Raw genomic sequence first — 27846 nt, 5'->3', positions numbered from 1 at the left:
AGTATGTCCTGTTGTGTACTGAATATGTCCTAGTGTGTATTGAGTATGTCCTATTGACTGTTGTGTACTAAGTATGTCCTGTTGTGTACTGAATATGTCCTAGTGTGTATTGAGTATGTCCTATTGACTGTTGTGTACTAAGTATGCCCTATATTGTGTATTGAGTATGTCTTACTCTGTGCTGCGCTTGTCATATTGTCTACAGATTGTGCCCTACTGCACGTGTCCCTTGCAATGGTTCATCTGGCCTAATGGTTCGTTTTACAAAGAACTCATGTTCTGTTCCTATTTCTACTAGGCTCTACATTTCTGTTTGGGGAGTTTGTTTTTTATTGTGTTCGTTTATTTTGTTTTCAATTAGTTTTACGTTTTTCATTTTACATACAAAAAAAAAGTGCTTTGTGAACGGATGTGTTGCTTGTGTGTGATATGTGTGGGCTTATGTTTTGTAGGTGTGCATATGTGGTGATTTCCTAGACAGCAGACAACTTGAGTTTGAATACGCTACTAGGAAAACAGCTCTTACGGACCCATAATGTAATAGTATTTAGGACATAATCTCCTAGTAGTGTCTAAGGAACCCATAATGTAATAGTATTTAGGACATAATCTCCTAGTAGTGTCTAAGTAACCCATAATGTAATAGTATTTAGGACATAATCTCCTAGTAGTGTCTAAGGAATCCATAATGTAATAGTATTTAGGACATAATCTCCTAGTAGTGTCTAAGGAACCCATAATGTAATAGTATTCAGAACATAATCTCCTAGTAGTGTCTAAGGAACCCATAATGTAATAGTATTTAGGACCTAGTCTCCAAGTAGTTCTTAAGGAACCCATAATGTAATAGTATTTAGGACCTAGTCTCCAAGTAGTTCTTAAGGAACCCATAATGTAATGGTATTTAGGACCTAGTCTCCTAGTAGTTCTTAAGGAACCCATAATGTAATAGTATTTAGGACCTAGTCTCCAAGTAGTTCTTAAGGAACCCATAATGTAATAGTATTTAGGACCTAGTCTCCAAGTAGTTCTTAAGGAACCCATAATGTAATGGTATTTAGGACCTAGTCTCCTAGTAGTTCTTAAGGAACCCTTAATGTAATGGTATTTAGGACCTAGTCTCCTAGTAGTTCTTAAGGAACCCATAATGTAATGGTATTTAGGACCTAGTCTCCTAGTAGTTCTTAAGGAACCCTTAATGTATGGTATTTAGGACCTAGTCTCCTAGTAGTTCTTAAGGAACCCTTAATGTAATGGTATTTAGGACCTAGTCTCCTAGTAGTTCTTAAGGAACCCTTAATGTAATGGTATTTAGGACATAGTCTCCTAGTAGTTCCTATGGAACCCTTAATGTAATGGTATTTAGGACCTAGTCTCCTAGTAGTTTACCCTAATGTAATGCTGTTCAAAACATAATTCCACTTAAGAGTCTGGTTTTATTTCGATTGTGACATCTGCTGTGTGTTCCTGTTCTCCACCCCAAGAGATCAGTTCTATGTGAATGTAGGAAGTCGCTAGGTAAATAGAAGACTCGGAGAAAGGTTTATGTTATGTCCTATGTTTTATGTTGTCCCACACTCAGGCAAACACACTCACACATTATCGCTGATGAGTTCACCAGGACATAGCTTCATGTTGAATGTGTACAAGATCCAAATCGGACAGTGGGCACTGTGTGCATGTGATGTCTGCGCTCTGGGGAGAAACAAACGTATCTTTGTCTACATGCACGCCGTCTATAACCTCACACATTAGTTGTTTTTTTTATATCATTCCAAGGCGTTGTTTTGATCTGGAGTTGAATCATGAAGCCGGATTTCACATGACAGTTTTTTACCGCGAACATGCGTCCCTCTTTTTTTTCTTCTAAAGATTACAGCGATGAATGAGAATTTAGTGAAATAAAGTTGTTTTAGGCCTAACTACAGTATTTCTGCTTCAGCATTAATCCAATGCTGAAGCTAATTTGAAATGTACTAGGCATTCATTGTAGTTTAAGATTTGGCTCAAAGCCAAGCGTATAATTATCATATGAAATTAAACTAATTCGGTGCAGAGATAATATTATACAAACTGATACCCGAGCTTCAGTATGGTGCAAAAGTTGTTACCTAAATCCTAGAGATAGTTTATTTAGACCTCAACCATTGCTAGTGTGGAAGTGAACCTCTCGTTATTCCAAATAAATGGCTGGAAATAAATGAGTTTGTTTTTTGTTAGTTCTTAAGTAGTGGAAAGTTAGCCAAGGAGATATATTTAGAGGCTTTATACATCAATTCCAACCTACATACTTTGACTATGTTTCTGTTTAAAGAGGTCATTGCTCGTCCCAGCAGTTGAAGTGTATAGAAGGGGTAAAGTGGCTAGGGCCAAACTAAATCTCCTTTTTTGTTTATTTTATTTTCTGAATAGAGAAGTGACCTGTTGGAAAAGGTTAGACATTAGAGTGGAGAAGTGACCTGTTGGAAAAGGTTAGACCTTAGAGTGGAGAAGTGACCTGTTGGAAAAGGTTAGACCTTAGAGTGGAGAAGTGACCTGTTGGAAAAGGTTAGACCTTAGAGTGGAGAAGTGACCCGTTGGAAAAGGTTAGACCTTAGAGTGGAAAAGTGACCTGTTGGAGAAGATTAGACCTTAGAGTAGAGAAGTGACCCGTTGGAAAGACTCCTTAGAATAGACTCCTGCTCTCAATTACAAACGTTATACTACTGAGCCATTGACTCTAATTAGAATTCAAATACAGTTCGGCTAAAAGAGCGCATGTACGTAAAGGTAAGAAACAAATGTGATTTGGTCAACTAAAAATCATCCTAAAACAGGATCAAAAATCTTTTCCCCAAGACATTTGTAGTTTGACACATAGGTAAATACCTAATTACAAAAAAAAAATAAAAGTTTTAAGTAATACTAATAAGAAAATAAGAAACTTATTTCTAAGAAATACCCCAGTTTTTACCTTTAACCTTTACTGCATTCTTCATAGGATTCGCGATAATGTATTGTTAATGTCATCATTATTCAACTATATTATAGATTTAACTCAAGGCAATATAGACCCTATTTAAAAAAAAAAACGAAGCTGTGAATATTTTGGTGGCATGTTTTAGCGAGCAGTTGCCGCCTTGACCAGTAAGCTTCGTGCATTAGGAGCCTTGGCTGTCTACAAACTTAAGAAGGTAAACTCTGAATCCAAACCTCCCCTGCCTTGCGGCTGTACCCAAACATGAGAGAAACTTTGGGAGACAACCTTGAGGAAAAATCAGCAGCCTGCGACCCTTAGGCAGCTTGCTCCACTCTGGCAGAACGTGCCACGCTACTGATGCTCTACGAGATGAACTATAATCCTTCTACCGCTGAAGGAGGCCATCAATGTCTAACTAGAAGGAGTGCTAGAGCCTGACAGGTTGTCTGAAAGTTCAGGTCATGCCGTTACAGCGTTGTTTTAGCAGTTCTGTTCGGGTCATAAAATGTGTCTACTTGAAGGACGTGGCGGGCTCCTTCTGCCTGAGACTTGCATGCTATTGTCTGCCTTTGCTATTTATTGCTTTTATGTCAAACTCTTTGCATATTTAAATCTCATGTCGTGATAGCTGACACCCACTCACTATATTTGTGTGGTGACGTTGTTGTTGATAATGTGGTCCTTATTCATACATCACTGTTTTTTCACGTCAACACGCGGTATATATATATATATATATATATATATATATATATATATATATATATATATATATATATATATTCTCTTCCATACGTTGCTGTTAGTAACGTATTCGTGCTTATTGGTCTATAATTAAATTTGAAAAAAAAAGTTCACTAAGAGATTAAGTGTGTTATAGGAAACACAAGAAGTTGTACCAACTGGCCAAACACGACACTTTCTTGTTATTCTGTTGCTTCTCAGACTTGACTCGTTTTGCTCGTTTTTATTCAAGATGTAAGCAAGTCTGGGTTTTCTGTGGGTTCATCATTATCACTGATGTAAGTAAATCTGGGTTTTCTGTGGGTTCGTCATTATCACTGATGTAAGTAAATCTGGGTTTTCTGTGGGTTCATCATTATCACTGATGTAAGTAAATCTGGGTTTTCTGTGGGTTCGTCATTATCACTGATGTAAGTAAATCTGGGTTTTCTGTGGGTTCGTCATTATTATATATGAAAGTTATTCTGGGTTTTCTTATGGCTCGTTATCATTGCATCCCCTAAACATTCTTGGTAATCTTGTGGCTAGATATCATGTCATATCTAAATCCTTATTGGTTTTGTTGATGCAAGTAATTTAACTTTCTTTATGATTCTGGATCTTTTTGGGGGAACATTAATTTAGTAGTCTCAAATACTATTGGATATTTCTGGCTCAGAGTAATAGAAGGACACAGCTATGGCCAATCAGACTCAAAACCCTTCTAATCAGTGCTGCTCGCTGAGATTCTCCTATAATTCCAACAGTTTGTTTTGAGCCGCTAACCTCCTATGGTACGCATGAAATCTTCTGTTGGAGCTAGTTCGTGTTTGAATGTCATGATTGTGTGTCTCGAACAAGTCAATGCCTCAGCTAATGTGTTTCTCTATTAGGAATGGAACTGATCCACCACAAGATGGGCCTTCAATGTTTATCTCATCGCCATGGAAACCACGCCAGTTTCTATTTTAATCTCCAAGCAGGACACGACGAGATGTCAAAGTTGAAACACAATGAGCACTTTGTTGTCTACTTGTCAGGAGGCGCCGACACATGGCGCCCTACTCTTGCCGCTCACGATGATACATACATTTTTAAAAAATAAGAAACTACTTTTATTTTTCATACTAGATACTTTCTCACTGTAGCAAATGTCTTTGCTAAACTTGACGCATAGAGAATAAAACCTTAAAACTAAAATGTCACTTTAACCTCAAACTTCTTGTATTCGTTTCCTAATGAGTTATTTTTTTTTACATGTATATTTTATTTATTTGTTAATTGGGGAGGGGACAAAGGTCACGTGTGGTGTTAATGGCGTAAAGGTAGGGTTACCAGATACAAGCTCACCCAGAGGAGGACAAAGCCTTACAAAGGTGGACACACACACACACACACAAAGTCTAAGTAAACTTAACATTGTATTTAAAGAAACATTTCAGCCAATCAAAGGCTGAAGAACTTAACTCAATATAGTAGTGTATTTCTCAGACACTTCTTTCCCCAGTACTACGTCATTAGTGCAAATGTGGAACTCTATGCACGACATTTTGTTTGTTCAGATTGTACATTGTACGATGGTTAACGGAGGTGTCATGTGGCTAGCATAACGACCAACGGCTTTTATTTTCCACTACTAATGTCAGGTGAGTTTGGTGGACTCTTCAGGGGTGTCCTGAAAATCATAAAGTTCAAAATTCCAGTCTTCATCGAGATTCAAACCTGTGACTCCTCGATTCGGAAGTCAAGCGCTTGACCATTCAGCCATCACGCGGGGAATTGAGTTCATAAAAAAGTATCATTGAGAAAAGAAATACTAGTGCGAGGTATTGGAACTATAAGTCTAGACAATAAGTTCAATGAGCGGGGAGCGTCGTTTTGTTTCCTTCTCTTTCAAAGATCAAGAAACAACGTTTCATTCTGTTTTCTGGAATGGGATGGTGCTTATTACAGGTGCTTTCAAACTGCTACAACTACTAAGAATCGACGCACAGAATAGTTCTTACTTAATGTTGTTGTTCCATCCTTGTAGTCAGTCGTATCCTGTTTGTTTATCAACTTCTAAGTTTGAAATCCTGGTCGGCAAGAGACAACAAAACAACATTTGTCAATAGATTGTGTAGAGTCCACGCTGGCTGTGTAGACAGTTAGGCTTTGAATGTTCTGTTTTAGGGGGAGCTGAGAATGCGCATGTCTGCACTAGTACACCCCCCCCCTTCACCGTCCTAACCGTTAATTCGATACATTTTTTTTTTAGGGTTTCTCATTAAAGTTGAACTTGAAACTATTGACCCTTTGATTGCCAGAACTAAAGGAAGAAATAATGACATTGATGGAGATGAACACTCTGAAATGTTTTGATAAAAGTGCGTTAGGTTGATCTACAGAAACATCCATTCTACTTTCAAAGCGAGCACAAAGAGAAAAAAGTAAAGGCCGGCCAATGAAAGACATGATTAGGAGCTCACCTTGAGCTTCTAAGGGTAATTGCCGACATTCGTATAGGGGTCGGGCTGTCAATTAATTAAACGCCAATAGCTCAAATCTAATTGGCCCTTACTGAGTATGTTTATAAGGTAGTTTAGATCTAAAGTCTTAGCCAATAAAATAGAAGTAAAACAGTTTGATAGTTTAATCACCCTGTAGAATAAGTGAACTGACTCTTTTGGTGGGCAGCCAGCAATCCCCAATCTGTCTAGTTGGAGGACATGTTGCCTGATCATTTCTCTGTATTTGTTTGACTTTGTGTGGCTCTGCCTGTGTCATGGGGGAGAATGAGAAGCTGAATCTACTTGAAGTTCTGCGTGTTTTCGTTTCTTTGGTAAACAGATTGCTGAGACATTTATCAAGGTAGGAACAAAGTGTGTGTGTGTGTTTATCTTACTAGACACAGTGTTCATTCATCATTCTGTGCATCTTTTCTTGAGTGATTTGACAGAAAATGCATGGTGACTGCATGCCCTCAAATAACTAGAAAGAAAATGTGCATGATTACATGCAAACACATTAGCTGAGTTGGTATACTCTAACAGTGATACAGGTATAGGACTGATTCAAGTAAGGCATTGACTCTTAGCTTTGTCTATCGTTGACTCTAGTCTAGTACAGGCCTACAGGGGTCGGCAACCTTTTGAGTCGGAAGAGCCAAAAAATTCCAAATTATACAATTTCAAACTTTTTAAAGAGTCACAAAGTTTTTTCTTTCCAACTATAAATAGTACTAGCATAAATAAAGTTCTTTGATAAATAAAAACGAATCTATTTATTCCTAAGGAAAAATATTTATTTATTAATATATGACTAGTGTTTTTCAAAACAAATTAGATACTATATGTATGGCATTATTAGATAATTGTTTATTTTGTAAGTAAATACATTAAAAGAATTAAACATTTACATTAAACACTAACTTTTACTTTAACAAAACAATTGAGCAAACAAATTTAATGAGAGCGATGGCTTTGGATTTTAGAAAGTTTGGATACATTTGTCTCATAACTTGTTTTTAGTTTCAAACACGACTTTAAATGTTCATTTGCTTGTTGGCTTCTTACTTTACTTTTAATTATATGTATGCAAGAGAACGCTTGCTCACATGAATATGTCGATCCGAATATAGTTAGCACTCCAATAGCCACCCATTTGAATTCACTGTAGCAGTCTGGAAAACAATTCCATGCGGCGAGTACAAGTGCCTCATCTCGTGACATTCTTTTGAAAGCTGTCCACTTTTGTTGCGTTACGTACATACATTTCTGGATCGCCAACTCTTTCAACTTGCTTTTCAACATTCTCTCCTCCACAAAGCCTTACTTTTTGAAGTCTAGTATCAATTCCAAATGGCTCAATGTGGTTTTCGTTACTATTTGTGTTGAGGGGATTTACTATGAATGCTAGAATGGTTTTGTTGGTTTTGAAATGCTCAAATCTCTCAGCTAATTCATCTGTATTTTTGTTCAAATAACTGTGCGAAGTAATTCCTGTCAACAGTTGCACAGGTTTTATCGAGAGATTGCTTTAGAAAGTGAAAATGAAGTCATTTACCACTCTGAATAAGTCAAGTTCTCCTTTCAGACCTAGCGATCTGAGGGCAGATCATGTAAAGGTTATCTCTTTCTGTGGCCCACGGTTAACAAGGGGGTCATGTGGCCAGCACAACGACCAACCGCCATAACTTTTCCCAACTAACGTAAGGTACCCATTAGAGCTGGGTGGATTTAGAAGCGCCAAAAAATATTCAGAGAAAAAAAAATCCGTCTTCACCAGGATTCTTATTTGGGACCCGGGTTCGGAATCCAAGCGCTTTACTGCTCATCCACCGCTCTTATCTTCTACCAAACAAAACATCTGCTGGGTTTCCATTTTCTTGTAGTTTTCGATTCATCTCCTTTATTTTTGCTGATATATCCATCATAAAGTCACATTATAGCAACCATTTGTCGTTCTCTAATTCAGGGGGATTAATACCTCCCCCATTTAGGAATGTGTTAATTTAATTCAAGTACAAATCTGGAAGTTTCAACACCATACCCGCACTTTATTGGGAAGAAAGAGGTCAGAGTCTCCATTTCGTTTAAGAATTCTTTCAACTGACGATGGCAGAGTACTTTTGACAAGCACTTCTTGCTGGAGTAGGCAGTGAAACGTAAGACATACGTGGAGAATCGCAGATTCTCTTTCATTTTTTCCTGTCATACTTCTGGCTTCATCAGTTGCTTTTGAAACAGAATTTATTTAAATCGATCTTATTGTCTTCAAGGCATTTTTGCACGGCATTCACTCCTTCTCCTCTAGTTTGTCACGAAAGCGGTAGCAACCCTTGGAGTTCTTCCACCTACAAATATGTTACATTTGAAGACATGGAGAGGGGGTGTGTGAAAAGCAAGTACAAGTGGCTGAGAGATAGAATCGGTGCCTAATCTTAGTTAATCGATTCATTTTTTTTTCGATAAAATAAATAAGATTTTAGTATAAAGAGCCGTAGCTTAATATCCAAAGAGCCGCATGTGGCTCGCGAGTCGCAGATTGCTGAACCCAGGTCTAGTATCGAGTCATATCTAGAAGATGCAGGTCTAATTGAAGTATAGTCCACAAATGTTCAATGATATTAACATACGAAGAAGCGTGGCTCGCCGAGCAGTAGCGTAGCTATGGTGGGGAAAGAGGATGTCAAAATTCGAAAGGCTGCCCGGGTCCCCACTTGAGAGGGACCCCCAAACGAGGATCGTAATTTTTATCTACAACAAATAATAATTATTATGCCACTGCCATGTAATCTTGCCTTTCATATTGTTATATACGTTAGTGACACTGTTTGAAGTATTCTACACAGATTAACTCTTTCCTTGCGGGGTTACTCTCAGGGAGTAATCTGAGTTATATATTATTAAGTTATATATTTATGAATCTAGAACAGTAACACTACATACTTGAGTGTTTAGTAGACTGGTAACTGAAGAAATGTCAACAATTTGAAGGTTACATACAATTAAAAGTAGACATTTCCTGATTTGACAGCTGACAACCAGTTTGAGTCCATTTACTCAACTTGTTATGACATGATTCACGATGGTTGTCAGTTATGTTGACCTATTGTTGGAAGTGTCTTCTTTCGGAATTGATTTCCTCATTTAACATTTATTTCACGCTTTTTTTTTTGGCTATGAAAATTTACTAAAAAAAAATATTTTGAAATACAGAGCAGTTCTACCGCAATAAAATATTTTGTGTTAAATCCTGCTTTTTAAATGTTTCAACTTTTGTTTGGTTCAGTCTAAATGAGAGAGAGAGAGAGAGAGAGATCTCATGTCTTGTTTATTGTCACCAAAGAAGTGGCATTAAAGAAAGAGAGCAAAACGTTTCGCCTTGTTTGTTTGGTGCTGACTTGATGCGCTCCGTAGTGCGGACATTGTCATTACAATCAGTTCTCATTTAGTAAAATTTGTCATTTTGAAATTGCCCCAAAGTTTTTCTTTTGTTTAGAACTTTTCTAGATAGACGCCAGGATAATGACACGCACGTTAGGGTCTTGAAACTTGGGTTAATTTGTTTAAGGCTGTGACACCGGTTCTCAGTCTTGTATTCTTTAGCACATTTGACTGTACAATTTAGGGTAATAATTAACGTCCACTAAAGTACAAGCGTCCTATTAATTAGCACTCAGCGTGCCCGTGTTGTACTTGTAACGTACAACTTCGAGTTCGACATGACCCGCCCTTCTAATTTGTAAATCATCAGCTTAAGTTTTAGAGCATCATTTTTGAAATGTAGACATGTTAGACAGGACCTCATACACATTTTAATCCTCCAGCGTTTTAGAGTACCATTACATAGCTTATATCAGCTCACTCTGTCTGGTCAAAAGTTTGTGCACGTTATTTCTCCCACACCCATTCTCGGATCAAGCTGAACTTTTGCACAATTACTTCTTTTACCTTTCAACACAAGAATCAATTTTTTTTTTTACCCAATTAGTTAATTAACTATTGGTAATTAATTATTTTGTTTGGTATCTCAAACAAGGGAAAGAAATTGTAATTGACTGAAGTGGTGGTATAGCCTAATTAGTCCCCTTTATAGGTCGCCGCTTTAAAGTAATTTGGAAACAAACAATAGATAACTATACAATCTTTTATTTTCATAGAACCTCACTAGCAGAGTGGATAGCGTGTCGGCGTGAGGAGTCTTGAGCCATGAGTTCGAACTCAGGTCTTTCCCCCTTTTTTTAAAAATTTTTATAAATGCTTTTAAAAAGCGATTACTGTAGAATTCACCCAGATATTACTTCCTTTCTCTCTCATAGCGTAGTGAGATAGCTAAAAGCATGAATGAGCGCTAAACAAAAACAATGGGTAAACATATTTTTAATCGCACAGATATATTGTTGCTGGTCTACAATTATTACAAATTTAATTACATGAATGATACAAACTAATTAATACAATTACACTTCGTTTTTCTTGCTTTTTTTTTAATGTAGACAAGACCCCATCCAAATTTTAAATCATCAGCATAAGTTTAAAATAACATTTTTTTAAATGTAGACCTTATACATTAAAAACAAAATATTATTTTAAATATATTTTTTCGGCGAATCATCCATGTTTATCTTGGGATCAGTTCATGTATCGGGCCAGCCAATTTTGTAAACTTTCTTTAATTCTATCAGTAGATGCCAAAACTATATATTAAGAATTCCCGGGTAGCTAGGCAACAATTGTGACGTACTCCGCAAGCTTTGAGAAGCCTCCTGGAAGTTTCGCCCCCCCCCCCCGAAAAAAAACGGGGGGGGGGGATTGTTCTCTAGAAATTGAGAAACTTCTTGACGTGTGTGGTTGTAAATTATCACTTGTATGGTGTCTCCAGTCGACACCCTACATGGCAGGGCGTGCAGGGCGCCGGTATGTCTAGAAGAAATACATTTGATAGTGTCCCTTCTCTCCTCCCTGCGTTCTATTGCATTTAACAAATTGCTACAAGTCAGAATGTTATATCATTAATTCCTGAAATTGTTGTTACCAATAGTTGCCTTTCATTTGCTTGTCTTTAGTTCGTGTCTACAGTTCATTGAATGTTGAACAAAGTGTTTAGTGGCAACGCGCGTGCTGATTGCATGTTTTAGTTCTTGCCATCAAACGTCCCACATCCAGGAGACTGGCTGCTTTCTTTTTCTGGTCTGAACTTTCATCCAGACTCGTGGCATAGTGAAAGAAATAAACAAGATCTGCCTTTTTTTTTGTGTGTACAAAAGTATTTTAAATATTTATTTATCATTTTTTAAGCAAGTTGACGAAGGGAGATTATGCTACACGCAAACTTGTAAGAGCCCTAGTAGGTCAATCTTACCTACACCTACATTGTAGCTTTCACAGGAGTGATCATAAATAACAATAGATCATGATGAAACATTCTAGCGGCCTCTGAAAGGGGAAGAACTGCTATTAGCTTTGTGTGTCCTGTCTGTCCATCCGTCCGCACCGTTTAGATCGTTAAAAGTAGAAAATATATTGAAAACAAAAGGACACATATTCGAGAGGCAAAGAGATTGTTATAACGCATATTTACAACTTTCTGAAGTAGCACTATTTTTAAAAACAACTTTCTAAATTCAGTTGAAAAGTTGGAAAAAACAGCTTGACTTGGGTGGTACTCAACCATTTTCATCCTGAGGATCATATTAGTTACACATTCAATAAAAATTGTTTGTGTGTGTGTGGGGTGCTGAACTACAACAAAAAGGCTCTAGAGAGAACACAATTTGAGAACTGCTGTTGAAGTAGTACATCCAATATCATTAGCTGTACTAAGATGTCACTCGAGTGTAGGCTAAAGATTAATATGAACGTTTTTTTCCTCCTTATTCAATTGTATGTCATAGACTTTCTCTACACTCAATGGCTGTCTCAACATGGAGACTGCAAAACTGATCAAGGTTAAGAGCTGAGACCATTAGTATGACACATAGTGACGCCACTCCATTGTGTGGTTGTATGTGTTAGTCAAAACCATATCAAGTTACTCACTACAAAGACTTTGCTTGTTGGTATGCAAACATACCATGAAGGTTTCAAAGTCCTTTTTATGTGACCAAGAGTCTATCCACTGCCTGCTGACCATTAGTCGAAGTATTCTAGCCACATGTTCGAGTAAGCTTTCCGAAAGTGACATAACTACAAATGCACAGACTAGTTGTTTTTTCTTCATTATTTGTGTTTTCAACCCGTGGTACAGCCCTCTCTCGAAAGTCGTACCCGCGAATGTCAAGGGACCACTGTACATGCTATTTCATTGGACTATTTTTTGTTTTCTTGAGTAACAAATCTTCAGACCCCTACGATGTAACAAAATCAAAACACATTTTTATATCTCCTCCTCTCTTAGCTGTTACGCAATGTCCGAAAGTTCCCTACTGAAACAACTCGAGCCTAGCACAGACATGTTGTCCTCATCTAAGCCCTGTTAGCCAAGACCGAAGTGCTATGTGTTGTTGGTAGGAAGCAGTGGTGAACACGATGTGGACGATGTGGACCGCTCAATAGCAATGAAAGCAAACACACTGTGACTGGTAGGCCTATAGACTAAATAAAAGAAATATTGTCTGCCGGCTCACCTAAAGATCCTGCGCATGCTAGCTTATAGCAGGGCAACGCAGAAGAATTCAAGGGGAATCCCCGTATAACATCAAAATTATGGGCATTTGATTAAAAAAAAAGATTGTATATATATTTAAGCATATGTGATCTTGCATTCGGACATTTATTGGGTGGTCGTGGGCCCCACTAAGCTCTAGCTAAGTTTGCGTATAGGTCAATCCAGCACTGATTCATAAAGAAGGGAATCTCGAAGAAAGTGTTTTTTTTGTCGAGTTTCTCATGACAAGGCTCAGGCTATCATTCTAATTGTATTCATTAGTAGCTCAAAAGTTGCATTATTTCCTTTTCCTGTTAACTTTTGGAGGGGTTCTTTCATGAGATCTTGACATTCTCTTGAAAAACAAATACATTTCATAGGAAACTATGCACGTTGTCTGTTAGAGTGTAGACAATTGAAAGTGTATTTGTCAATTCTGCTGTCTTTATTGGCATGTTATGGACTGACTCCTTTCCCCCAAGCAGAAGACGCAGGCTATTAAGCGGTATCACTTGGCTTCCTGTATCTTCAGTTGGACCTTTGGGGACCTAGATACTAAATCCTTACGATTAACTCAATTTTTTGGGTGAAATGTAGGCTAGAAACTTCGCTGTGTTTATCCAAATTACACTATCAACTTGCCTGTCTACCTACCTACCTACCTACCTACCAGCCTGTTTGCTTGCCTGTCTACCTGCCTTTCTACCTACCTATCTACATGGTTGACCTTCTATCAACATCTTCTGTTTTTTCGACTGTCTACCTACATATTTGTCTGATTGACTTTCTATCTATATCTTCTGTTTTAGCGGTCTTTTCGACTGTCTGATGATCTACGGTCCGTCAGTGCTACTGCAGGTGTCGCCGTTCTATTCAGTCAGTGTCCATATTTGACTGTGTGCCCCTTCTTTTAGTTTAGACGTTTTCGATTGTGAAGCCTGCCTGACATGTCACTATGATAGTCAAGTGTTTGACATAACACAGGACATCCCAGACACCATCTGGTAGGTCATGGCCAGTCTGGTCACACGTTTTCCCGTTGCTGACCTCAGCACAAACGGGATCAATAGCCAAACGTCTGCCGTGCACGTGCTGACGATGGACGTCACATTAAGTTCACCTAGTTTGGGTGTGAGTGGGGAGTCAGTAGCCAAGGGAGCAGGGTCGATAATGTAAGGGAGTGATAAGGCTCCCTTCTTTTGGGCCGTCACAAACGATTCTCATGTCTGGAGTACAGAGTTAGTGGCCTTAGGATAGGCAGGAGGCCACAGACATGCAATGAGCTTGTATTGAAGTCTGTTACATTCCCATGAAGTGCTTAGAACTGGGGCCCATGGGGGTCAACCATCACATACACTTTCATTCTACTCATGAGAGTCTTGCGTTGTATTGGACTCAAACAACGACGTTCTTTTTAGGATTGACTTTTTCTCATCTCTCCCACCCTAAGGACTGTATACAAGTGTGCAATCTTCGCTTTTACATTTTGTTTTAGGCTAATGCCGCTATTAGTTTTGTGTCTGGTTTTCCTGACCGTCAGTCTGTATGTCACGTGCAGATCCCCTCCCCACTCCACATTTAAAAACCTCAGATTTTCAGTTGATTGGTTTTCATCTTGGTTTCAAAATTCTAAATTTAAAAAGAAATCTTAAAAAAAGAACGAGTTTTTCTTTTTCTTCGTTATTATCATCATTATTATTTGTATTCATTTGTGTTTGGTTGTAAGTTGTATCAAGTCTTAAATTTACCTTAAAGTACATGTCATTTGTTTTTCTTTTTGTACTTAATAGGTCTCAATCTAAGGGCAATACTTTTCCCTGTTGCCTTTAATAAAGTATTCAGTTCAAGTCTTCTGTTCTGTTTGGCTATAGGGATGTATTGTTTAGTAGACTTTTTAAAAATCGTTTTAGGGAATTTTCAATTGTTCCCAGACTTCAAATGATCAATTTTTTTTTTACAACGATATTGATGCCATCATAAGGTCTAAAAACATTTTTATCACTGGATTTCGATCTGAAACCAGAAATGAAATATGAAAACTAAGGAGCGATTACAAATATCAAGTGCAGAATTTAAATCATACTAAAAATGTTTAAACATGAAGCAATGAGTAAGAAAAACCCAAAGCTCAAGTTAAATGTACAAATCTGAATGCTCTGCTTTTAATTTTGGTGTGTTGTCAAAAACGAGTCTTTGTGTAACTCTTGAGGCCGGTGTTTATTTATTCAGCCATTCATCATGGTGTTTTTGCGAGAACTTTCACACAAGCTTCAGCTTGTCTTTCACTTTGGCGATTCTATAGATAAGACATACTGCACTCTTCCATATCTCAGAATGCGTATTTAGTTGAACGTAGATTTGCATCAAAAACAACTTTTGTTATTAATATTTCTGAAACCTTCCCCACCGCTTTTCACGCGCGGACATTTGCTGGACGTTTGAAAACATTGGGAGGGAGTAAGGGGTAAAAATAGAAAGTAACCCGTAGTTCTGTTGTTTTAAAGTAACCCGTAGTTCTGTTGTTTTAAAGTAACCCGTAGTTCTGTTGTTTTAAAGTAACCCGTAGTTCTGTTGTTTTAAAGTAACCCGTAGTTCTGTTGTTTTAAAGTAACCCGTAGTTCTGTTGTTTTAAAGTAACCCGTAGTTCTGTTGTTTTAAAGTAACCCGTAGTTCTGTTGTTTTAAAGTAACCCGTAGTTCTGTTGTTTTAAAGTAACCCGTAGTTCTGTTGTTTTAAAGTAACCCGTAGTTCTGTTGTTTTAAAGTAACCCGTAGTTCTGTTGTTTTAAAGTAACCCGTAGTTCTGTTGTTTTAAAATAACCCGTAGTTCTGTTGTTTTAAAGTAACCCGTAGTTCTGTTGTTTTAAAGTAACCCGTAGTTCTGTTGTTTTAAAGTAACCCGTAGTTCTGTTGTTTTAAAGTAACCCGTAGTTCTGTTGTTTTAAAGTAACCCGTAGTTCTGTTGTTTTAAAGTAACCCGTAGTTCTGTTGTTTTAAAATAACCCGTAGTTCTGTTGTTTTAAAGTAACCCGTAGTTCTGTTGTTTTAAAGTAACCCGTAGTTCTGTTGTTTTAAAATAACCCGTAGTTCTGTTGTTTTAAAGTAACCCGTAGTTCTGTTGTTTTAAAGTAACCCGTAGTTCTGTTGTTTTAAAATAACCCGTAGTTCTGTTGTTTTAAAGTAACCCGTAGTTCTGTTGTTTTAAAGTAACCCGTAGTTCTGTTGTTTTAAAGTAACCCGTAGTTCTGTTGTTTTAAAGTAACCCGTAGTTCTGTTGTTTTAAAGTAACCCGTAGTTCTGTTGTTTTAAAGTAACCCGTAGTTCTGTTGTTTTAAAGTAACCCGTAGTTCTGTTGTTTTAAAGTAACCCGTAGTTCTGTTGTTTTAAAGTAACCCGTAGTTCTGTTGTTTTAAAGTAACCCGTAGTTCTGTTGTTTTAAAGTAACCCGTAGTTCTGTTGTTTTAAAGTAACCCGTAGTTCTGTTTTTTTAAAGTAACCCGTAGTTCTGTTTTTTTTTTTAAAGTAACCCGTAGTTCTGTTGTTTTAAAATAACCCTTAGTTCTGTTGTTTTAAAGTAACCCGTAGTTCTGTTGTTTTAAAGTAACCCGTAGTTCTGTTGTTTTAAAGTAACCCGTAGTTCTGTTGTTTTAAAGTAACCCGTAGTTCTGTTGTTTTAAAGTAACCCGTAGTTCTGTTTTTTTTTTTAAAGTAACCCGTAGTTCTGTTGTTTTAAAATAACCCTTAGTTCTGTTGTTTTAAAATAACCCGTAGTTCTGTTGTTTTAAAGTAACCCGTAGTTCTGTTGTTTTAAAGTAACCCGTAGTTCTGTTGTTTTAAAGTAACCAGTAGTTCATTTTTTTTTCCAATTTCTTTTTCATTCCTAATTAACTGAACACAGTCAATGGGTACTTGCTGCTGGACTTAAGTAGGGCTGTAAACATCCAGTTGATCTAGGAAAATGTCTCTAGTCACTACTGCCTCTGATTGTCTTTGTTTCAATCTCTTCTTCCTACCCCAGCTATGTAAATTAGTAAATCAATGAAGAAAGTAGAAAGACTTTTGAATAGAAACTATTTTTGTAACCCTTTGCATAGTTTAAAACAACTTATAGAACGATGGTTTTTCTTTTAATGACTAATGAATGTTAGATTATAAAATAAAGGAACATTTTGTGTAACCAGCTCCATTCCACTCGAGAAAGAATCCTGGTTAAGTGAATGTATAGATCTAGTACATTTAGAATATTCCAATGATAGGCCTTCAATCTAGACTTAGAAGACGATGCGCTAAAATTTCCCGAATATTAATGGATTAAATTCTCGAAAGCTATAGTCCTTTCAAAAATGCAATAGTCCTTTAAAAACAGATGCTAGATCTAGATCTAGGCCTATTTCTCTAGCCAAATTTAAATTATTATTTTTTTTAACTTTGAAAAATTATAACGCTCAAACTGTGTGGCTATGAGCTAGTAAGTCGTTAGTGACGTTTTTGAGATCAGCCTCCAGGTTCCACCTTCCAACTTCCATGAAATTCTGTCTTGCATAGAGGTATTGGAAAAATGTGTTGTTGTTTTTTCAGATTATTTATTGAAAAAGTGTTTTTGGTTTGCCAGGTTTTAAAATGTACTCAGTCAGTAGAGAACTGGTTGTGTTGTGTGAATACTTCAATACTGTGTTGTCTGCTGCTGTAAACAATTTTTTTTTCAAATCTTATATGAACTCACAATTTCTGTCTGGTAAAAAGATTGTACACGTTATTTCTCCGACACCCAATCTCGGATCAAAAAGAATAAAAAAAAATAATTAACCAATCAATTAATTAACTATTAGTAATTAATTTTTTATTTGGTATTTGGGAAAGAATAATCAATTGGTAAAAATATTACTAACTGCACAGATGTCTTGTTGTTGGTCTAGATCTATTACACACTGAATGACATAACTGATCCACAACAAATGGCTACAAGTACATTTCGTAGAAGCTTGGTTTTTTTTAAAGATTTAAAACAAATGTTTATTTTATGTGAGTGGGTTTTAACGTAACGTAAAGATAATGTGGACTAGGAAATGTCTGTGTAAATCATTTCAATCTGGAAATAGTCGAGAGCTGGGGCCTTCACTTGGTGTATGACTGACAAGGTGTGTCTGTAGTATCACTAGAGATAGATGTGTCTGTGGTATTACTAGAGGTATATGTGTGTGATATCTCGAGAGATAAATGTGTCTGTAGTATCACTAGAGGTAGATGTTTCTGTATTATCAATGTGTCTATGGTATCACTAGTTTAAACAAGGCTTTGAACGTAAACTTTCTACGATGTTATAAATACTTTGTAATGAGCTCCCCAAAGACTGTCTAGTGAATAAGTCAAGAGTGGCACTGTCATCAGTTATTGACCTTTTGGTTGCAATGTCTAGAGACCTGTCTCGCTGACATCAGCTCGTCTGCTACTCTGTGCCTACGTGGACACATTAGAAGTGTGTAATGAAAGAGGAGACGACCTTTGAGTGAGCAGTCACACGAGTCGCGATGGCCCCAGGGGGAGATTCACGCTGGTGTCTTGTTGGAACTGAGCCCCCATTCGACGGATTCTTTTTATAGATAGGCCTATAGATGTCATATACCTTACAAGCTAGCAATTTTTTTGATTAGATAGAATGATTTTAATACAGAGTAGATGTAAATACAGAATAGATTTAATTACTTATAAATAATCATAAAATAATAATAATAAAGATTTCGAGTCCGAAGGTTAATGAGGAGTGCAATATTTCACGTGGCTACGTAGTCCCATCTGTGACCTACATATTTTGCCGCATCCCTTTCGGATACTGCCAGGTGCTCTCTACCAATTCAGTTAAACCAAGTAGACATAAATAGTAAACAGATGTATTTATTAAGTCAATGAAAGAAGAAAACCAACCCTAACCAAAGTAATTCTAACTAGATGTGCGAGATCTGATGTACCGTAGATGCACACTTCCCATGGACTGAAAAATGACAGGTTGGTATATACATCAACAGACAACTAGACAGCTTTAAATACAATTTTTTAATACGCATTTTTTTTTGTTTCAAGGAAATTGTGCACGAGTCACGGCAGAAAAAATGAAACGAGGAAACCAATACGTGGGCTATCTCTCGTGCTTTAATAATGCTCTGTCTGGTCTTTTTTTGTTTGTTTCGTTGGTTTGTGCTTCTTACTTCTCCCGCTTTTACCTTTTTTTTTAATTTCATTCTCTGCGGTATTGTCGTCTGTCACGAGTTATCTTTCAATGTTCGCATCAACGTTCGAGCTGTAGTTATCGTGTCACCTTTGACCTTTGATGGCGCTCTAGTTTAAGGTTGTCCCTGGTTGAACCAGTCACGCCAACTATTGCTGCTAGGTTTTAGATCACAGAGTAATTGGACAACTAGAGAGCTCATCTGATGCGTGGCAACAAGGAAGAAGTTCAAATACGTTTAAACTTCGTGAGTCGCCCACAGTTTGGTCATAGAGTGTTTGTGCAGAAGTATGAGATATGCTTCTCATGGAAATATTCAGCAGACGTGTTCGTGGTTTTATACTTAAATACTTCTTTAGATTTTGCTTCAGATACCTCAAATTAATCATTCTTTTTTTTTTCTAATTAATTCTGTATACATATTGTCATTTTAAGTTGACTATATACAAAACATAAAAATCCACTGTCAAGGCTAGCAAGATTTAATTGATATCTCTGTGATTGATGCTGTCTACCTGCAGATCTAGGTACGATTGTGTCCCAAAGAGAGATGAAATCAGTTGGAATTGACATGAGTTAGCTTTAACTGTCCTTTGAATGACCTAAACCTTAACTTGATTTTGTGTATCAACAAACAAACATTTAACCACTATTTTGAAAAGTTGTACAATTTTTGTGTCTCTTGCTGAAAGGTCTAACTAGGCAGCTAGTGATCTTTCTCCTATCCGTACCCAGTGTCAGAATGTTAGACTCTCATTGAATTTCACTTCACTTTCTGTTGACTTTGTATAGACTCTCATTGAATTTCACTTCACTTTCTGTTGACTTTGTATAGACTCTCATTCAATTTCACTTCACTTTCTGTTGACTTTGTATAGACTCTCATTCAATTTCACTTCACTTTCTGTTGACTTTGTATAGACTCTCATTCAATTTCACTTCACTTTCTGTCGACTTTCTATAGACTCTCATTCAATTTCACTTCACTTTCTGTTGACTTTCTATAGACTCTCATTCAATTTCACTTCACTTTCTGTTGACTTTGTATAGACTCTCATTCAATTTCACTTCACTTTCTGTTGACTTTGTATAGACTCTCATTCAATTTCACTTCACTTTCTGTTGACTTTGTATAGACTCTCATTCAATTTCACTTCACTTTCTGTTGACTTTGTATAGACTCTCATTGAATTTCACTTCACTTTCTGTCGACTTGGGCTCGTTTGATTAAAAAACGTAACGTTCCAAGCTTTCTGGCAGCAGTATAGTATTTGAACCCACCCCAAGAAAAACTGGAGCAACAACAAACGGCTTAGATCACGCGACCAGGCTTCCATTACTGTGAACAGAGAAAAAAAACTAAAAGCCCGCATCTCACTAACTAGTCTATTGGTCAAGTCTTATGACCAATCCAACATACCAAGGAGAAGGAGGTAGAAGGAACTAAATAAAGAAAAGAGAAGTCTATGTCTTCGTTCACCAAGCTCGGACAGTTTGGAAGAGAAGAGAAATGGGTTCCACTCTTTTTTAGTCTACAATTGATTTTCTACTTTTTTGTTTAGTGCGCTCCATGTTTTGTTTCATACTTTTTTTTTTATTCTCTTCATTTCTCCCTGTGCTGTGGAGGTTAGTGTACGCTTTCACTGTCCTACTTCTTTTAGTTTGTGAACCACAAAAAAAACAAACATTGCACGCTGTTGTAGTTCAGGCTGACCTTGAGAGGTCAGTAAACCTGGTATAAATTGCATGCAATTCGTTAAAATGACATACGAAGTCTACCGGACATTTTAGAATTGGATTAAAGTTAGGGTAATTCCAATTACAGTTTAACTCTGGACTAAAGTTATGGTCGTTTACAATGACAGTTTTAGTCTGGTGTCTCTAAGTCTGTAAGCCAGAGTCGTGAATGAGAACGGTTCTGTCTTAGGTTTATAATCAGTGTTTCTCAAACTTTTAATAGGGACCCCCATTTAAGTAAGGCGTCTGTAGGCTCAGACAGCAGGTTCAGTGTGAACTTCAGAAATTCATTCTATTGGCGTCTACAGCGCACCATTTCTCCTAGTAAGAAGAGTTCAAGTCAAATAAAGTTAAGAATGGATGGGACAGCAGGCCGTTTGGGATGGACTTGATCGGCGTATATATAAGAAATAAAAAAGTGTGTGTATATATTTATGTGCATACATTAAATCATCGAATAGGTTCCAGGCTGAAATGTGCTAGGGCTACATTCAGTTCTCATAGAAACCACTGCGTCTATTGTTTTCTCATGTATCAACGTGTCATCATCTTCTCATTTATTTCATATCCTTCACCTGTAGACAGTTTCCCTTTGGTCTAGTCGCCTCTAGCCGAGCCACTAAACTCTGGGCAGACCTAGGACCCTATAGAAACTTCCGTCCTATTCAGATGAATTGGATTTCTATTTGGAAGAAGACGCCGTGTACGGGTTTGCGATGTATGTCAACTGTGTCTTACTGACTTGTGGGATACAACATTGCAGCCTAAGCGATGAGAGGATGGATAAACACGTGTCGATGTGACATTTGATAGTGATGACATTTGCTAAAATTGTTAATTGTGCTCACTTGGACGGGCTATCACTTTCACGTTGCTTAATTGTCACTACTTCCTGTATAGTGAGTCTGGGGAAGGAGGGGAAGGGAGCCTGAACATTGGACTAAGTGTTATCATGTGTGAAGTTATAGCGTAGGAACATTGGACTAAGTGTTATCATGTGTGAAGTTATAGCGTAGGAACATTGGACTAAGTGTTATCATGTGTGAAGTTATAGCGTAGGAACATTGGACTTCTTGCTGGAGTGACCGTCCGACAAGTAGAACACACACACACACAGACGTTGTCTTATTTCCTATACATGGTGTCTTTACTGCCCTTTCGTCTTCCCTTTGTCTAACTTCTCTTAGTCTACCTGATTTCTTAGACTTGTTGGTTTTTTTTTTTTAATCCTTCTTAATTTCTTTTTACAAAACTTACTCACTCTGTCTGTCTGTCTGGTAAAAAAGTTTGTACGTTATTTCTGCCGCACCCAATCTCGAATCAAGCTGAATTTTTTCACAACTATTTCTTTTACCTGAGAGCACAAGAATCAATCAAAATAAATTAACCAATTATTTAATTAACTATTGGTAATTTATTTTGTTTGGTATCTCGAACAAGGGAAAGAATGTCTACTTGACTTAAGTGGTGGTATAAGCTGAATTAGTCCCATTTAAACATCGTCATCTGAGTCTTAGTGAAAACAAACCTGAAAAATAGGTCGAGACTATAGAAAGAATAGATAACTCTACAATCTTCCATGTTCATAAGCTAGCAAAGTGGTTACCGTGTTGGTTTGAGAAGCCAGAGAATGCTTTTTTTTTAATTTTTATAAATGCTTTTTTTTTCTTGTTAGTCTAAATCTATTGCAAATTTAACTATATGACTGATCCAAACTAAATGATACAACTATGCTTAATATAAGCTTTGTTTATTTTTAAAGCATTAAAAAAACTTTCTTTGTTTTTCAACTTTGAATCTTTGTTATCTTACCTAAGCCTTCGTCTTTCTATCACGAATAAGGCTTTCTCTTTGTTTTTTGATTTTTTGTTTCTTCCAGTACCTCTAGTTACTATAGGTCACAAAGACATGTCATTAGATGTGGTCTAGCATCTCAAAGTATTTCACCTCATACTTAGCTATACACACACACACACAGAACCAAACATGCATACTTATATATTGCACAGCGAGTGTAGACAAAGAACGAATAAAGGGAACTGCCGCCCATTTCGTCCAGTAAGTCTGTTGGTCAGTAGCGTGGCTTTGAACAAGTGCCCTCCTCCAGCGGTGACAATGCAAGTGCCGCTCCACTTGGCAGGATAATTAGTTGTTTGTTTGTAATTCTAGACTCGGCTCTAGAACAAGTGGGGGGGGGGGGGGGACGTTTAGAAACATGGACCGGATTGCCTCCCCTTGTCGTGACTGTGACTGACAGAAGGGAAGCGAAGAACCAATCTTCTGACAGGCCTTGCAACTTACTCACAAGCACTGGTTGTAGTTGCCTCCTAGGGAAAGCCTATTGTTTTTGTGCTTTCTGTTGGTCCGTCTATCACATTCAGATCTTTAGACAAAACTACATTTAAAAATCCAAGTTCGCCCCCCATTCATTAAGATGCAGCGGAGACTTTTGGTATTTTGATGCCATTGTTACATATATACACATATACACACATCAACTCACTGTGCCACACACACATACATATATATTATAAATGTAAAACAAGGTAAAGTATGCGCAAGGAATGTGCTAAACTAAAGGTGTGATTAACCATTTCATGACAGTGTCGTCATCCTCCAGCTGGGAATAGCTTCACATGTTATTTCTGCTCCTGGAAAAGTGTACTCTTCTGTTTGGAACATTCAATATGCACACACTTAAGGAAAATACATTTGTGACGCTTGCGCTGTGTGGTGACGCAATTCAAGGGACACAATTTCCAAACTTATGCTGGAGATTTCTTGCAGTGATATTACATTAACATAGATCCTCTTTAGAACATTCTAACATACATTGTAATTGTAGAATAGATACGATTCTTCTAGTATAAAAACATAATATAAACCTATTAAAATACTACATGAACAGAGATAGTGTTAACATGAAAAACAATAAGTAAAAGACAGACTTCTCACTTTTGCACTTTACTATACTCTGCCATCTCGGAGTACATCTGGAAATATCTAGATTCTTCTTACTGCGAGGGCAAAGTTTGTTCTTGTTTTTAGCTCCCTTGGGCTTCTATTATGTATTCTGACCTCTTTCAGTCGTGTGCTCTTGACACGTTGAGTCACATGACAACATTGATGCCATTTTAACAGAAATGAAAAAGACAACTCTTGTTACACAGTTTAGTTTCGTACTATTTTGTAGCTCTGTATATTTGATTTCTATGTCGTTCTTCGTTGGGTTCCAAATATGTTTATAGTCTCAATATCTACGTTTAAAAGGTTTTTGAAAGCGAACACTTTTGTATTTAAAATTAGGTGTATGCATTTTGTATGCACACACGTATAAATAGTGTATATACAATGCTTATATTGGTTTATGAGAGGTGTCTGTTTTCAATTCAATCACTTCTAAGTTTGTATTAAACAAAATGTGCGTTTTTACAGACTCAGAGGGGGCACCTATGAGTTGTGTGTAACATGAACTCACTTTGTTACTTTAAAAATAAAAAATACTTTGACTCGTCTTATGGCTACTGTGCTCTATACATTGCATTAGTGGAGAATTTCACTTTATTTTATATCTAGTCTTCTTGATCAGGTCAACTGTAAGTTGTTTAAGAAATAAATAGAGATGTCCGTGCCTCAGCATTGTGTCCACTATGCTAGAGTCAATGCGCTAGATTCAGTTCATTGGGGGCCAAGGCAACGCTTCACGCTAAATGCTCTACATTTTCTACACTCATGGCGTTGATCATTTTGACTTTTCTAAATTTAGATACAATTCACGAGCAAATCAAAGATATGAACCCAAGCACTACCGCAATTAGTGTGTTCTTGTTCACAATACTTAATAGAAGATTTGAATGGCTAGACTTTGAATGGACTTGGACCGCTTCCATTGTTGTACAAAACATAATGCTAGACTTGTGCTCCAGAAGTCCCACTGTTCATTGTTGGGATGGTCCACTGTCCTTCTCTTTGTGTTCCTGTGTCACGTGCAAGACTTCACTCAGTGGCTCCCATCTTTCTTGCCTTCACTCTATATAAAGCTCAAGTCACTATCTTCCTCTCTACATCGGGCGGGGCTGGAGGCTGGAGAAGAATTGGTTTAAAAATAGCAGGAAAAGATGAAGGAAGTTGTTGTTCCCCTGTTCATACAGCCAGGGCGCTAATTAATTCTGTTTTGTTTTTTGTGTGTGTTAAGATACTGTCTCATTCGTTACTGGTTGAATAGCGCCTGCTGGCCTCATTGAATTGTAGAGCTAGTGTGAGCACTCGTGTCCTTGTTCCCCCCCCCCCCCCACCTCTCCGACTCTTGAAGATGACAAGTGTTGATTTCCGTGCATATAGTGCTTAGTCTAAAACACACACACAACAGTTACAGCACACAGGGACACGCTATTGGCTTATATATATATATATTTATATATATATATATATATATATATATATATATATATATATATATATATGCTGCCTGGTCGTGCGGTTTACGCTCTGGACTGTCGTTTGGATTTATCGATGGTCCCGGGTTCAAACCCTGCCCGCTCCCATCTCCTGTCATCCAGCGATATATATATGTTTTTTGATTGGGCTAGGTCAAATGAAAGTAGAGTGTGTGACAATGGGTTTCACGCGTTGTCTACATATTCCTAGGATCACATATAAATATATATACATACATATGCAGAGTCTAATGTCTAGAAGTACAACTCGTGTTCACATAAATGCGTCTTTATTATTTGTAAAACATCTACACCTCCCCTCCTCCTTCTATTCCTTAGACTCGAGTGAGCGCTACAGAAAGTCAAACAACTGATAATGAGTTGAGCGCTACTGGGTCCTTCCCACCTTAACGGAATGAAGGAGCACCTTTGTCCTGCTTCTCGTGGACCAGGCCGGTGATTATCTCCTTCCCAGACTTGAGACTCCAAAGGAAAGATAGACATTTGTTTGTCATAGTTGTCAACATGTGTTGCCAGGGCCAGCGGCCGATAAATACATCAAATTGGCCGCCCCTTATTTTGATGTCTGGAAAGTAGCGGTAGATAAAATCTTCACGTTGGAAAGCCTGAGTGCCGTTCAAGCATGGAACGAGTTGCTTGAACGAGTCCACTAACAGTACTAGTGAGATGACGTGATCAAGCAGATGGAGAGCTGATACACATAAAGGGGGCGAATGTGAAGCGCGAGATCAACAACATATTTTAGTCCAAACAATAACATTTCAATATCAACATTTTACTGACGCAGTCAATTGAAGACATCTCAGTTTGGCTGTTATGTATGAGTGTCAAAGTTTGAAACTTTTTCTTCTTCTCAGGATTATGTTTTTGCGATTCCTTTTTTTTTTAAACAAAGCTTATATCAAGTGACTCTGTCTGTCAAACTGTGTACACGTTATTTCTCCCACACCCAATCTCGGATCAAGCCGAAATTCCATTTACCTGGCAAGACAAGAATCAATTAAAAAAATTAACCAATGAGTTAATGAACTATTGGTAATTAATTATTTATTTTGTTATATCGAACAAGGAAATGAAATTATGCTAGACTGAAGTGGTGGTATAAGCTGGATTAGTCCCGCTTTAAAGTAAGTTTGAATCAGACAATATATATAACTATACGATGTTCTATTGTCATCATCAGCTCACTAGTAGAGTGATTAGAATGTCGGCTTGAGGAGGCGTGAGCCATGTGTTTGAATTCAACTCGTTCCCCCCCCCCACTCCATTTTGTTTTAAATGCTTGTACAAACCGATTACGGTAAAATTCACACTGATAGCCATATCATTCTCCCTCAGTCGGTCCAGATAGGTGATAGGATTATAGCGTATTGAGAAAGCTAGAAGCATGAAAAAGCTGTTTACAGACGTCAAACTTTGAGCTGACTTCAATGACTTCCGGTTGTTACTTAACTCTTGAAAACGCCATTCTATAATTTGTATTGTGTGCTAGATCTATTTAGGTCTTTGTCAGCTCCCTTGTAGACAACTTGGGCTAGATCTATTTAGGTCTTTGTCAGCTCCCTTGTAGACAACTTGGGCTAGATCTGTTTAGGTCTTTGTCAGCTCCCTTGTAGACAACTTGGGCTAGATTTGTTTAGGTCTTTGTCAGCTCCCTTGTAGACAACTTGGGCTAGATCTGTTTAGGTCTTTGTCAGCTCCCTTGTAGACAACTTGGGCTAGATTTGTTTAGGTCTTTGTCAGCTCCCTTGTAGACAACTTGGGCTAGATTTGTTTAGGTCTTTGTCAGCTCCCTTGTAGACAACTTGGGCTAGATTTATTTAGGTCTTTGTCAGCTCCCTTGTAGACAACTTGGGCTAGATTTGTTTAGGTCTTTGTCAGCTCCCTTGTAGACAACTTGGGCTAGATCTATTTAGGTCTTTGTCAGCTCCCTTGTAGACAACTTGGGCTAGATTTGTTTAGGTCTTTGTCAGCTCCCTTGTAGACAACTTGGGCTAGATCTGTTTAGGTCTTTGTCAGCTCCCTTGTAGACAACTTGTGCTAGATTTGTTTAGGTCTTTGGGTCTTTGTCAGCTCCCTTGTAGACAACTTGGGCTAGATCTGTTTAGGTCTTTGTCAGCTCCCTTGTAGACAACTTGGGCTAGATCTGTTTAGGTCTTTGTCAGTTCCCTTGTAGACAACTTGGGCTAGATCTGTTTAGGTCTTTGTCAGCTCCCTTGTAGACAACTTGTGCTAGATCTGTTTAGGTCTTTGTCAGCTCCCTTGTAGACAACTTGTGCTAGATCTGTTTAGGTCTTTGTCAGCTCCCTTGTAGACAACTTGTGCTAGATCTGTTTAGGTCTTTGTCAGCTCCCTTGTAGACAACTTGTGCTAGATCTGTTTAGGTCTTTGGGTCTTTGTCAGCTCCCTTGTAGACAACTTGTGCTAGATCTGTTTAGGTCTTTGGGTCTTTGTCAGCTCCCTTGTAGACAACTTGTGCTAGATTTGTTTAGGTCTTTGTCAGCTCCCTTGTAGACAACTTGTGCTAGATCTGTTTAGGTCTTTGTCAGCTCCCTTGTAGACAACTTGGGCTAGATTTGTTTAGGTCTTTGTCAGCTCCCTTGTAGACAACTTGGGCTA

At 37.7% G+C, this 27846-nt stretch overlaps 1 protein-coding gene across 3 annotated transcripts in view; it reads left to right on the top strand.

The window, feature by feature from the left end:
- The window catches only part of LOC106072563 (uncharacterized), an 87365-nt gene that overhangs the window by 17613 nt on the left and 41906 nt on the right, over positions 1–27846 (top strand). The window contains exon 2 of one of the 3 annotated variants that reach the window (XM_056045734.1): positions 12563–12746. The exons of 1 other annotated variant lie outside the window; for it this stretch is intronic. The gene's annotated coding sequence lies outside the window, so the exon portion shown is untranslated. Of the gene's footprint in view, positions 1–3739; positions 6533–12562; positions 12747–27846 lie in introns of those variants that run through there. One more of the 3 variants, XM_056045733.1, reaches the window with a different exon arrangement.

This window comes from Biomphalaria glabrata, chromosome 11 (genome assembly GCF_947242115.1).
Source record: "Biomphalaria glabrata chromosome 11, xgBioGlab47.1, whole genome shotgun sequence".
NCBI lineage: Eukaryota > Metazoa > Mollusca > Gastropoda > Planorbidae > Biomphalaria > Biomphalaria glabrata.
This window is presented reverse-complemented; position numbering and strand designations above follow the sequence as displayed.